At 35.5% G+C, this 10,000-nt stretch overlaps 2 protein-coding genes across 2 annotated transcripts in view; both read right to left on the bottom strand.

Annotated features, from left to right (window-relative positions):
• The window catches only part of LOC136832273 (uncharacterized), an 18,385-nt gene extending 13,328 nt beyond the window's left edge, over positions 1 to 5,057 (bottom strand). Inside the window, exon 1 of the mRNA XM_067093142.1 lies at positions 5,024 to 5,057. The gene's annotated coding sequence lies outside the window, so the exon portion shown is untranslated. The remainder of the gene's footprint in view (positions 1 to 5,023) is intronic.
• The window catches only part of LOC136832274 (uncharacterized), a 272,952-nt gene that overhangs the window by 47,586 nt on the left and 215,366 nt on the right, over positions 1 to 10,000 (bottom strand). The gene's annotated exons all lie outside the window — the stretch shown is intronic.

The following is a 10,000-nucleotide window of genomic DNA, read 5'->3' as shown; positions in this document are numbered from 1 at the left end:
CAACATATAAGAGTGAATAGTCAATAATAAATGAAGAAAACACATTTAGTTTAACCGTCAACATATAAAGAGTGAACAGTGAACAATAAATGAAGCAAACACACTTAGTTTAACCGTCAACATTGAAGAGTGAATAGTGAATAATAAATGAAGAAAACACATTTAGTTTGACCGTCTACATATAAGAGTGAATAGTCAATAATAAATGAAGAAAACACATTTAGTTTAACCGTCAACATATAGGAGTGAATAGTGAATGATAAATGAAGACAACACTAAGTGTAAACAAACAACCGCAAAAGGGCCAATCCCCAACAAATAAGAGAATTTGTGTAAGTGAACAAAAATTAGTATCATGTGAGCAGGTTTTCACCGCAACGAATCATCAATATCTACTAAATGTCAAACATAATAAGGAATGATCACTAAAATGTTTCACGTTTTCATCTAGGTTCTGGGATCCGTTAGAACTGGGACCTACCATCTGTATATATGTATATGAACGTTATATATATATAAATATATACAACACACATATATATATATATATATATATATATATATATACTATATATATATATATATATATATAAATATAAATATATATATATATATATAATATAATATACAGTATATATATATACATACATATACTATAAATAAACATGTCAAAACAAGCTAAAGTAATGATAAACTGCGTTTAAAGCTTAATTAAAGTCTCTTAAAACGCACAAGCTTAAGCGTAGGCAAGCGCGCGCAAGCACGCACACTAACGGATATGAGCAGGTGTGGATAACTGCGTTCCTGTTATCAACCTCTCATCTTCTCTTCCCACCGCGAATCCTATTTACGCTTTCTATCGACAGTTATTACGCAAATTAACCAGTTTCTCCCGTGCGTATAAAAAACTGCTCTAGTTCAACGACTCCATGCAAAGTACAGCAAGTACAATGGTCTACTCAATACAGCATATGAGCATTTATATACATACATACATACATACGTATATATGTATGTTTATGTATATTTTATATATATATATATATATATATATATATATATATATATATATATATATATATATATATATATATATATTAACATATATATCAGTGATTATAACATCAATTGTAACAATAATGTCATTTATGCCCTCATATAACAAAACTGTCACGCATTACAGTCTTCGGCCCCAGAATACGTCCAACATTTTAAACCACATTTCACCTATCTATCCGAGACAATAAATAAACTCGACCCCATTTTCCTGCGCCCCCGAGCATCTCACCGAAATGCCTACCGCAGTTGTAATTAATTACGATCAACACTCGACAGTGGATCACTTTCCACTCGGGCGTTGAAGTCACCGCACAGTGATTTGAACAAACCTGAAGTTCGCCACAACCTTTACTTTTTTGTCTTTCTCTAAAGGGGTATGTGTGAGAGAGAGAGAGAGAGAGAGAGAGAGAGAGAGAGAGAGAGAGAGAGAGAGAGAAATCTCTTAAACACTGGTAGGTAGTTTCTTCACACAGCTTGCGCACTACAGACGTCATAAACACACTCGCTACGAAGCTGAAATGCCAATTAACGAAGTTGAGAAACCGTGTTTGATTAGTGCTTAAATGGATGACCATTTATAAGCTTACGGAACATCCAATGGTCAAGATCACGGGATAGGCTGGCAGCCTCATCCCGGTATGTAATTTTCTAGAACAGAAGGGTAACACCTTCAAGAGTCATCTCCTGTACAAGAATATGGAATACTATATATACATACATACTATACATATACTATTCCGGGGGCATACATCACTGTATTATTTCCCCATAAAAACCTCAGCCTTCCTTGTCAAGGAAAGGAGGCCATGGATGTGATGCCCTCATTCCATTTGTGGCTTTTTAAAAGCCCCGCTAAAACCATCCCCCACCCCCTAGAACTTTCAGGGAGCTGTTTATATCACTTGCTTTATGTTAACCGATAGCTACTTGACCATTCCACTTCCATCTTGCGCTTCTATTAGTGTTGAACTACTCAACATAAGGATGGTGACTGTCATAATGGCCTTCGTAAAAAAAAATAATAATAATGGGTAATTCAGTAACTCTGCCTTAAGGATGTGTAATAATTTATAAACATAATTCGAATTAAAGAATGCGGTTGGGGGTCGAGCTAACCAAACCAATCTGCTCGTAGAAACCTGGCGATAGTTTAATTTGCATCAAACTGTGCAAGGATGGTACAAGAGGAAGCTGGTCATAATGAGGCCCAAAGTCTAAAGATGGGACAATAGAGTACAGCAAAGGTTGAGTAATTTCAAAGGATATTAATATTTTTGTTTGGTGATTTTATATTCTAACCCCTGAGGTTTTGCACTGAAGAAGGTAAAGAAAATGATGCCACTGCAACTGTTTTCAGTTAGTTTTTTGGGTGATGAACCCCTTAACTTCAAAGGTCTATCGCACGAAATTGCTAAAATGTAATTACGTTCTCTCTCGTGTGATCCACAAACTCCACTGACTTTCATGGTGGAGGCATCCGGAAAACAATGACAACCACATCTGCCAACAATGACAACCACATCTGCCAACAGACTGAAACCAAGTCAGCAGCGACATTTCACTACATTCAAAGCTTCAGACAGACTAAAAAATATTGTCAAAAATATTTGAAATATTATCCCTCCACGGACTTAATGTTGCCAAAAAAAAATTAGGAAAATGACATGATGAGAAATATGAGAAAGTATGAATGCAAACGTGCAAGTCCATACATAAATTACGCAAAACGAAATAAACAAAACGATACGGCAAGTCAACATAAGCATACGTGAACAAATAAATTATCTAGCTCTCAAAGGAAGGGAAGGTTCAAAGCAAACATCTCTGAGTGTACTGCTCCAGCCTACCGTCACATCAATGGACCCGCCCTATCCACGGTTGAGGCGGCCTAACCACGGTATAGATACCTTTGTTTGCCTTGGTCTGGCGCGGTAAAGGATTATATGCAAACTATTGTGAAGTCAGGTAAGAGTGCTCGTTTTGTTTGCAATTTGCCTTACAGTGTCTCTCCCTAGATACCAGAACAAAGAACCATGTAAGCAAAAGTAAATTCATGCACACTACACAAACACAAATTCATATGTGCATTATACTATACATGCGTGCTGTCGTACACAAGCACGAGATATATATATATATATATATATATATATATATATATATATATATATATTATATATATATATATACATACAGTATATAATATATATAAGTTTATGTATGTATATGTGTTATATATGTGTATATATATATATATATATATATATATATATGTATAATGTATATATATATATATATTCATTTAGGGATCTGTCTATGTATAAATACAGATAGACAGATAGATAGATAGACATATAGATCCCCCGTGTTCCTCCTCGATGGAGCTGAATGACAAACAAGACCCCTTATCAGCAACCCTACCATTGCATTTAATCTCTACAGTCTTGACTCCCACGATATGCTTTCGCCACTTCTGTCCCATTGGCACTATTCCGAACCCTATACCGCCCTTCAGACCGCAACTTCCCACACTGAATCTATTGGAAACCATTGATCCTTGCTCTGCACGCTTAGGAATTTTGCCCTCTCCCACGACTGCCGAGTCTAGAACTCTGCTTCCGTTTTCCAATACTCGTATAGCACTCTCAGCACTATCGCTTCTATTCGGATTACGCCCCGTTCTTCTCCTTTTCTCCGCGCCTAGCCTAGATTTAGGTAATTAGGGTCCTTGGTTCAAAGCCTAAATATGTATGTATGTATGTATAATATATACACGTGTGTGTAAATTTACTCTAGTGTGCATCATTTTTAGTCTAAAAATAAACAATATTGCTTAAGAATGATTTAAAATTCAGTAAAATTATTTTATAAAAGATTTTTTTTCTTCCAGCCTGGTCTATGTAAATAATACACACATAACAATAATAATACACACACATAATAAATTCAATCAATAAAATGCAGAAGCTAACTGTATTCTTTGAACATTTCCATGAGAATCATAGGCAGTTACTATTATTTTGTTTACTTAGGTGAAATCATTAAGTATGGGATAACAGTGTACATCAACATTACGTGCAGCTAATGTTTGGAGAGCTGACTGTTTCTCCACAAAACTGTTTGTAACATGCTGGCAACACTATTAATGAGTAGCAAACAAAGGATGGTTGTTTTTAGTATAAAAGTACGTATACTTTAGTTTTACCAGACCACTGAACTGATTAACAGCTCTCCTAGGGCTGGCCTGAAGGATTAGACTTATTTTTACGTGGCTAAGAAACAATTGGTTACTTAGCAACGGACCTACAGCTTATTGTGGAATCTGAACCACATTACAGCGAGAATGAATTTCTATATTAGTAATAATTTTTAAAAGCATCTACTATTATGTAAAAATAGAAGTGTCACAATAATCTGTATATATATATATATATATATATATATATATATATATATATATATATATATATATATGCTATATATATATATATATATAAATAAATCACAGTGAAAAGAGTATCACACTATTCAGTATTCAGATTCATTTAGTCTGCCATGTAAGTTACTCAAAATACATAGAGTACATGACACCAACTGTGGCTGACATTTTGACCACTTATTATCTCTTTCGCTATATTTAGTTCAAAGAAATACCTTGTATATAAAGCCCCTTCAAACTGTCAACTTAATAACAACCCAAATTTCAACTGTTAACTTCACAAAAACCCAAATTTCACTATGTTGCATCTGTCAATACAGGTAATTTCTTAAACAAATATCTGGGAAACGAGTCACTGATAATTTCAATTTGTACGCATCATTCATCCGCCAACTTATTTTCAAAATCGAATTCAGCGACAATTTCACTTCATGTTCATATCGTTGTCTGGATAAAATCGCTCATGTAACAGGATCCAAAAAATGTTCACTTGGGTAGCCACACGCAAGACACAATTCTACAGACCGACTCCAAGAGCGTCAGCTGCCGACTAACTGACGTCGACCTCTGGCGGCTGGCGGAGGGTCAGCCAAATGTTACGAGCAGGCAACCCTCCCGTTCGGGGGAAGACGGTTGCCAGCTCTTTCCAGAAGCAAATCCAATTTGAATCATTTTTATGGCCTTTCTATCTGTGGGACAAATTGTGGCGTAATGTCATACCGCAGACAATTTAATAACGAATGGGATTTGTATTCAAAACAACTAAAAAAACATCTACACACACACACGTGCGAGCTACAGTAAGGTTCACAAGTGCCTGAGATAACAGTACTTCTTTCCAGTGAACGTGGGTAAACAAGTTACTCACGCTTCTTGAAATATCTTGTACACTCTACAAACCAACTTTTTCTGCCAATGATAACAAAGTTATTAACTAAATAAAATTCACGATAAACCCTCGATCCGTTCACCAATCAACCATAACGCCTGCTTGCAAAGACTGCCTCCAATCGGAGGAAGTCGTGAGCGTTAAAACAGACGATGATCTAATAGGTTCCGATGACGATTGTGTGGGGTCATTCCGGGGTCGGGGAAAGAAATGCAGTGGGTAGCCCCACCTATGCAAGTCATTGCAGTCGTTGCTCTCATGGATATTACCTGTTTGTATTTGAAATAAGTGGCAAGATGCAATATAAATTAACTTTATGTACACGTGCTAAAAGCAATCTGCAGCATTTAATACTAAGTGTGTATGCATGCATATAGATATATATATATATATATATATATATATATATATATATATATATATATATATATATATATATATATACGTTCGTATATACATGTATTTGTAAAGTAAGTGACTTTTCAGTTCAAAATTTTCAGAAATCATAGGAATTACAAAGGTCCCAAACGTGAGAAATTTCTTGAAAGCCATGACCAAAGGATATGGAAACCTCAAGTCTCCTTCAACTCGATAAAAACAAAACAGTTATTGCCACTTTTTTACCCATTTACATATGCATCTGCCCCCGCCCCCCTCTTCTTCCTTGTACCTCCGTTCACTGTCCATTAGTCATGACTCCTACACCCGATTTCCTCACTCCTCAACACTCCCTACTCCCAAGTTCCCCCTGTTTCTTCCCCCTTCTCTCCCCTTCAACTGTCCCTTCCACCTCCTCCCCTTCCAGGATCCAACACTTTCCAGTTCCCTTGCCTTCCCCCACCCCTTCCACCTTTTTCAGTTCAACGGCAACACTCTGGCAACACTCTCCTCTCTTCCAGCTCGACCCTCGAGACTTGGAAACAACACCGTTGCAACAGATGTCAACAAAATACCATTTTATAACTATTATAAACATATTGCAAAGTGCACACATAAACTTACGGGATCAGTCACATGTTCTTTGCTTATTATTTATTTCTAGTCTTCAACTTTAATTGTATATTAGGTGTCACTCAGTAACTTGAACTCGTATGTCTAATTTTACCAATTTTTGCTTTTCCTTCTTCTGACAATTGGTCGTTTTTTATGTTACCCTCTCCAGTGTCTTATTATTCCCATGCGTCAGTTTTAATTCCTTGACTCTCTTTAATTCCTTAACTCTCTCCTCTCCTTTACTCACATATGCCTTTGAATACCAATGCCTTTGTTCCCTTCTTTCTCTCATTTACATATAAGTGAGAAACTTGCACGACAAATTCAAGGTCCATTGGCTTGTCCCGTAAAAATGCATTCCAACAATGACTGCCACAATTATTCAAGCGAAAATATTCTGACCGCGAAATCAAGCACTGTTCATTTCGCAGTTATCAACAACAGTTACAATCATACAATCATGACGGTAATTTCCAACTAAGAGTATATAACATAAACTCAATCACTTTGTTGGCGCAGTATGGTCTAAGAATTGTGCCGAGAACCACATATAGCATAGCCGATCGAGCAATAATCCCTTATAAAAAATCAACTGCGAATGACACATATTGTCACGGCCTGTCGGAACCATAATGATGTCTCAGTTCCATACAACTACGAATGATACACATAAATTTACTCATGAAATAACAACAACTCCCCACGTACCTAAAGGCGACGCATAACCGACCAATAAGCCCCGGTATATAATAAGAGAATTTCATCCCAATTACGAACAAGACATAAAGCAAACAGTTAAGCCGTCACCGAAGTGAAAAGACGGTAATTAAGCCAACAGTTTTCACTTACAACTCGATGCACACATGCGTCCAAATCAAGCCCTCTTTTAACACTTCTTTTAACGCTCAAACTCTTTCTTTCCCTCAGAAGAGAGAGAGAGAGAGACGCCAGGTGTGGGGGGACACCGCAGAATCACCAGCCAGCATCATTCGCCACAAAAATAGTCGAGGGAAAACCCGCTGACACACGCATGGACATGGTTTTTTTTTTTTTTTTTAAAAGCAGCTAGTGATATCGCCATAAAGAGGCTGAGTGCCCCACTTATTAGGAGTTTCCAAATCACACATCAGTTACATATGAGGGGTTTAACATTTTTAAAATACACATATGCAATTTTCATATTTATAAAATATTTAAAAAAAAAAGCTACACACACATATATATACAGATAGATATAAACATATATATTTATATATATATATATATATATATATATATATATATATATATATATATATATGTATATATATATATTATATATATATAATATATATATATATTATATATATATATATATATATATATATATATATATATATATATATATATATATATATGGTCACTGGTCTTTATTATGTTACTGTAATAGCCACAATGCCCTCTTACCTTTCTCGAATTGCGCTTTTGGATACGCTTGTCACTACAAAGCCTTAAGATCCAAGTGTAAGAAATATGAAGAAATTCTGATGGGCGGTACCGGGAAACGAACTCGGGTCCACCTGACCACGAGAGGGATGAAAGTGTATTGCCTCTCATACTAACACATACCTGTCGTTTTCAGATATAAATATATTTTTTCCTTCTTGATGGTTCTCAGAAAGTCACTAAGGATATTAGGTTGTAAGGCCTGTGGTATTATTATTATTATTATTATTATTATTATTATTATTATTATTATTATTATTATTATTATACCATGAGCATCCACATAAAGAATAAAAGTAAAAAAAAAGAAAAGATCTGTGATGCTTTTAGGACGTCATTATATTATTCTGCAAACAGAAATAACTGCGGATTTTATTCATCATATCATTATCATTATCATCATCATCACTGTTATCATTCAAATTCCTTTTCAAGCGGATACCTTGCGCCAGAAGCTTCAGCAATACGAGAAATTTTTCTTTAAGAAGCCATGATGAAACGGCAAACACCCAAATACGTGTAAGTCAAATCATCAGCATAAAGCCGCAGGCACAAGACTTGATATCATGAGAGAGAGACCTTACAGACCACAATTCGTTCGGGTTGCCCCAGGAGGTCCCTCAGTGTGAGGCGTCTTTGATGTCTACCAGAGAGTTGCTAACGCATCTTCCGGTATATTTTGCATCTTCCAGTCTTGGATGGTCTGGGATGCATCTTAGATATTTGTCGAGCTTATTCTTAAACACATCTACGCTCACTCCTGATATGTTCCTCAGATGAGCTGGTAGCGCATTGAATAGACGCTGCATTATCGATGCTGGTGCGTGGTGGATTAATGGTGCTTTCCTTAATTTTCCTGGTATAGTTTTTTGGCAATTAATCTACCTCTGCTTGCTCTTTTTGATAATTTTAGTTCCATGATATTTTCGGTAATTCCTTCTATCTGTTTCCATGCTTGAATTACCATGTAGTTGTTCTCTTCTCCTTTCAAGACTATATAAATTTAAGAATTGTAGTCTTTTCCCAGTAGTCAGGTCCTTAACTTCTTCTATTCTAGCTGTAAATGACCTTTGTACACTCTCTATTTGTGCAATATCCTTTTGGGTGTGGAGAGAGAGAGAGAGAGAGAGAGAGAGAGAGAGAGAGAGAGAGAGAGAGAGAGAGAGAGAGAGAGCCATGAACCTACCTAGTCAGTAAGGGACTAACCAAAACAATAGGAGTACTATTCAACGCTTCGCACACACTGGCGGAATCCCACCCATTCCTATTCATTAATAGCGTCCTGTGTGGGCCTTATTCAAATTCGCTCTGCCAGCCCTGTGTGTGTGTGTGTGTGTGTGTGTGTGTGTGTGTGTGTGAAATTTCAAAGTGTCATTTACCTCATGGAAACAATTGCCTGCTCTTGGACAATAATTTAGGAATATATACATTTAGTTTTATATATGTATGTATGCATGCATGTATGTATATATACACATACATGCATAAATATATATATATATATATATATATATATATATATATATATATATATATATATATATATATATATATATATATATATATATATATTACTCCAATCTTTCAAATATGGCCCTTTTCAATTTTGTGGACTCTTTCGCTACAAAAACGTCATAAAAATAAAGAACAACAAAAACAACTAGACACTAACAACAACAACAACAATAATAATAATAATAATAATAATAATAATAATAATAATGAACAATGAAGATCAAATATATGTACCATAAAAAGGCCTTTTAAAAGCAATTTAATCGGTAAATCTTCCTTATCCCCCTTTTTAAGGGGCCTTACATCCTGCAGTAATAATTGTAAAAATTTCAATTTAAAAATCACTAACGAATTATTATTATTATTATTATCATTATTATTATTATTACCAAACAGTTTCGATAAACATACCAACTAAGACTATAAACCAAAGGTCCTCATAATTTTACTGGCTCCGCATTATCCAAACCCAGTCTCTCAGCCGCATGCAATCATTCCTGAGAATCAGAACAGAATTTCTGAAAATGTCGTCAATTCCAGTCATGCTCCCGACGAAGCTTTCTACTTCCAGTCCGCACGACATGAAAATTACTGTTCTAAATAATTATACCAAATCACGG

The sequence above is a fragment of the Macrobrachium rosenbergii genome, chromosome 49 (genome assembly GCF_040412425.1).
Source record: "Macrobrachium rosenbergii isolate ZJJX-2024 chromosome 49, ASM4041242v1, whole genome shotgun sequence".
Taxonomy (NCBI): domain Eukaryota; kingdom Metazoa; phylum Arthropoda; class Malacostraca; order Decapoda; family Palaemonidae; genus Macrobrachium; species Macrobrachium rosenbergii.
Note: the sequence above shows the minus strand (reverse complement) of the source record. Positions and strands in the feature narration are given on the sequence as shown.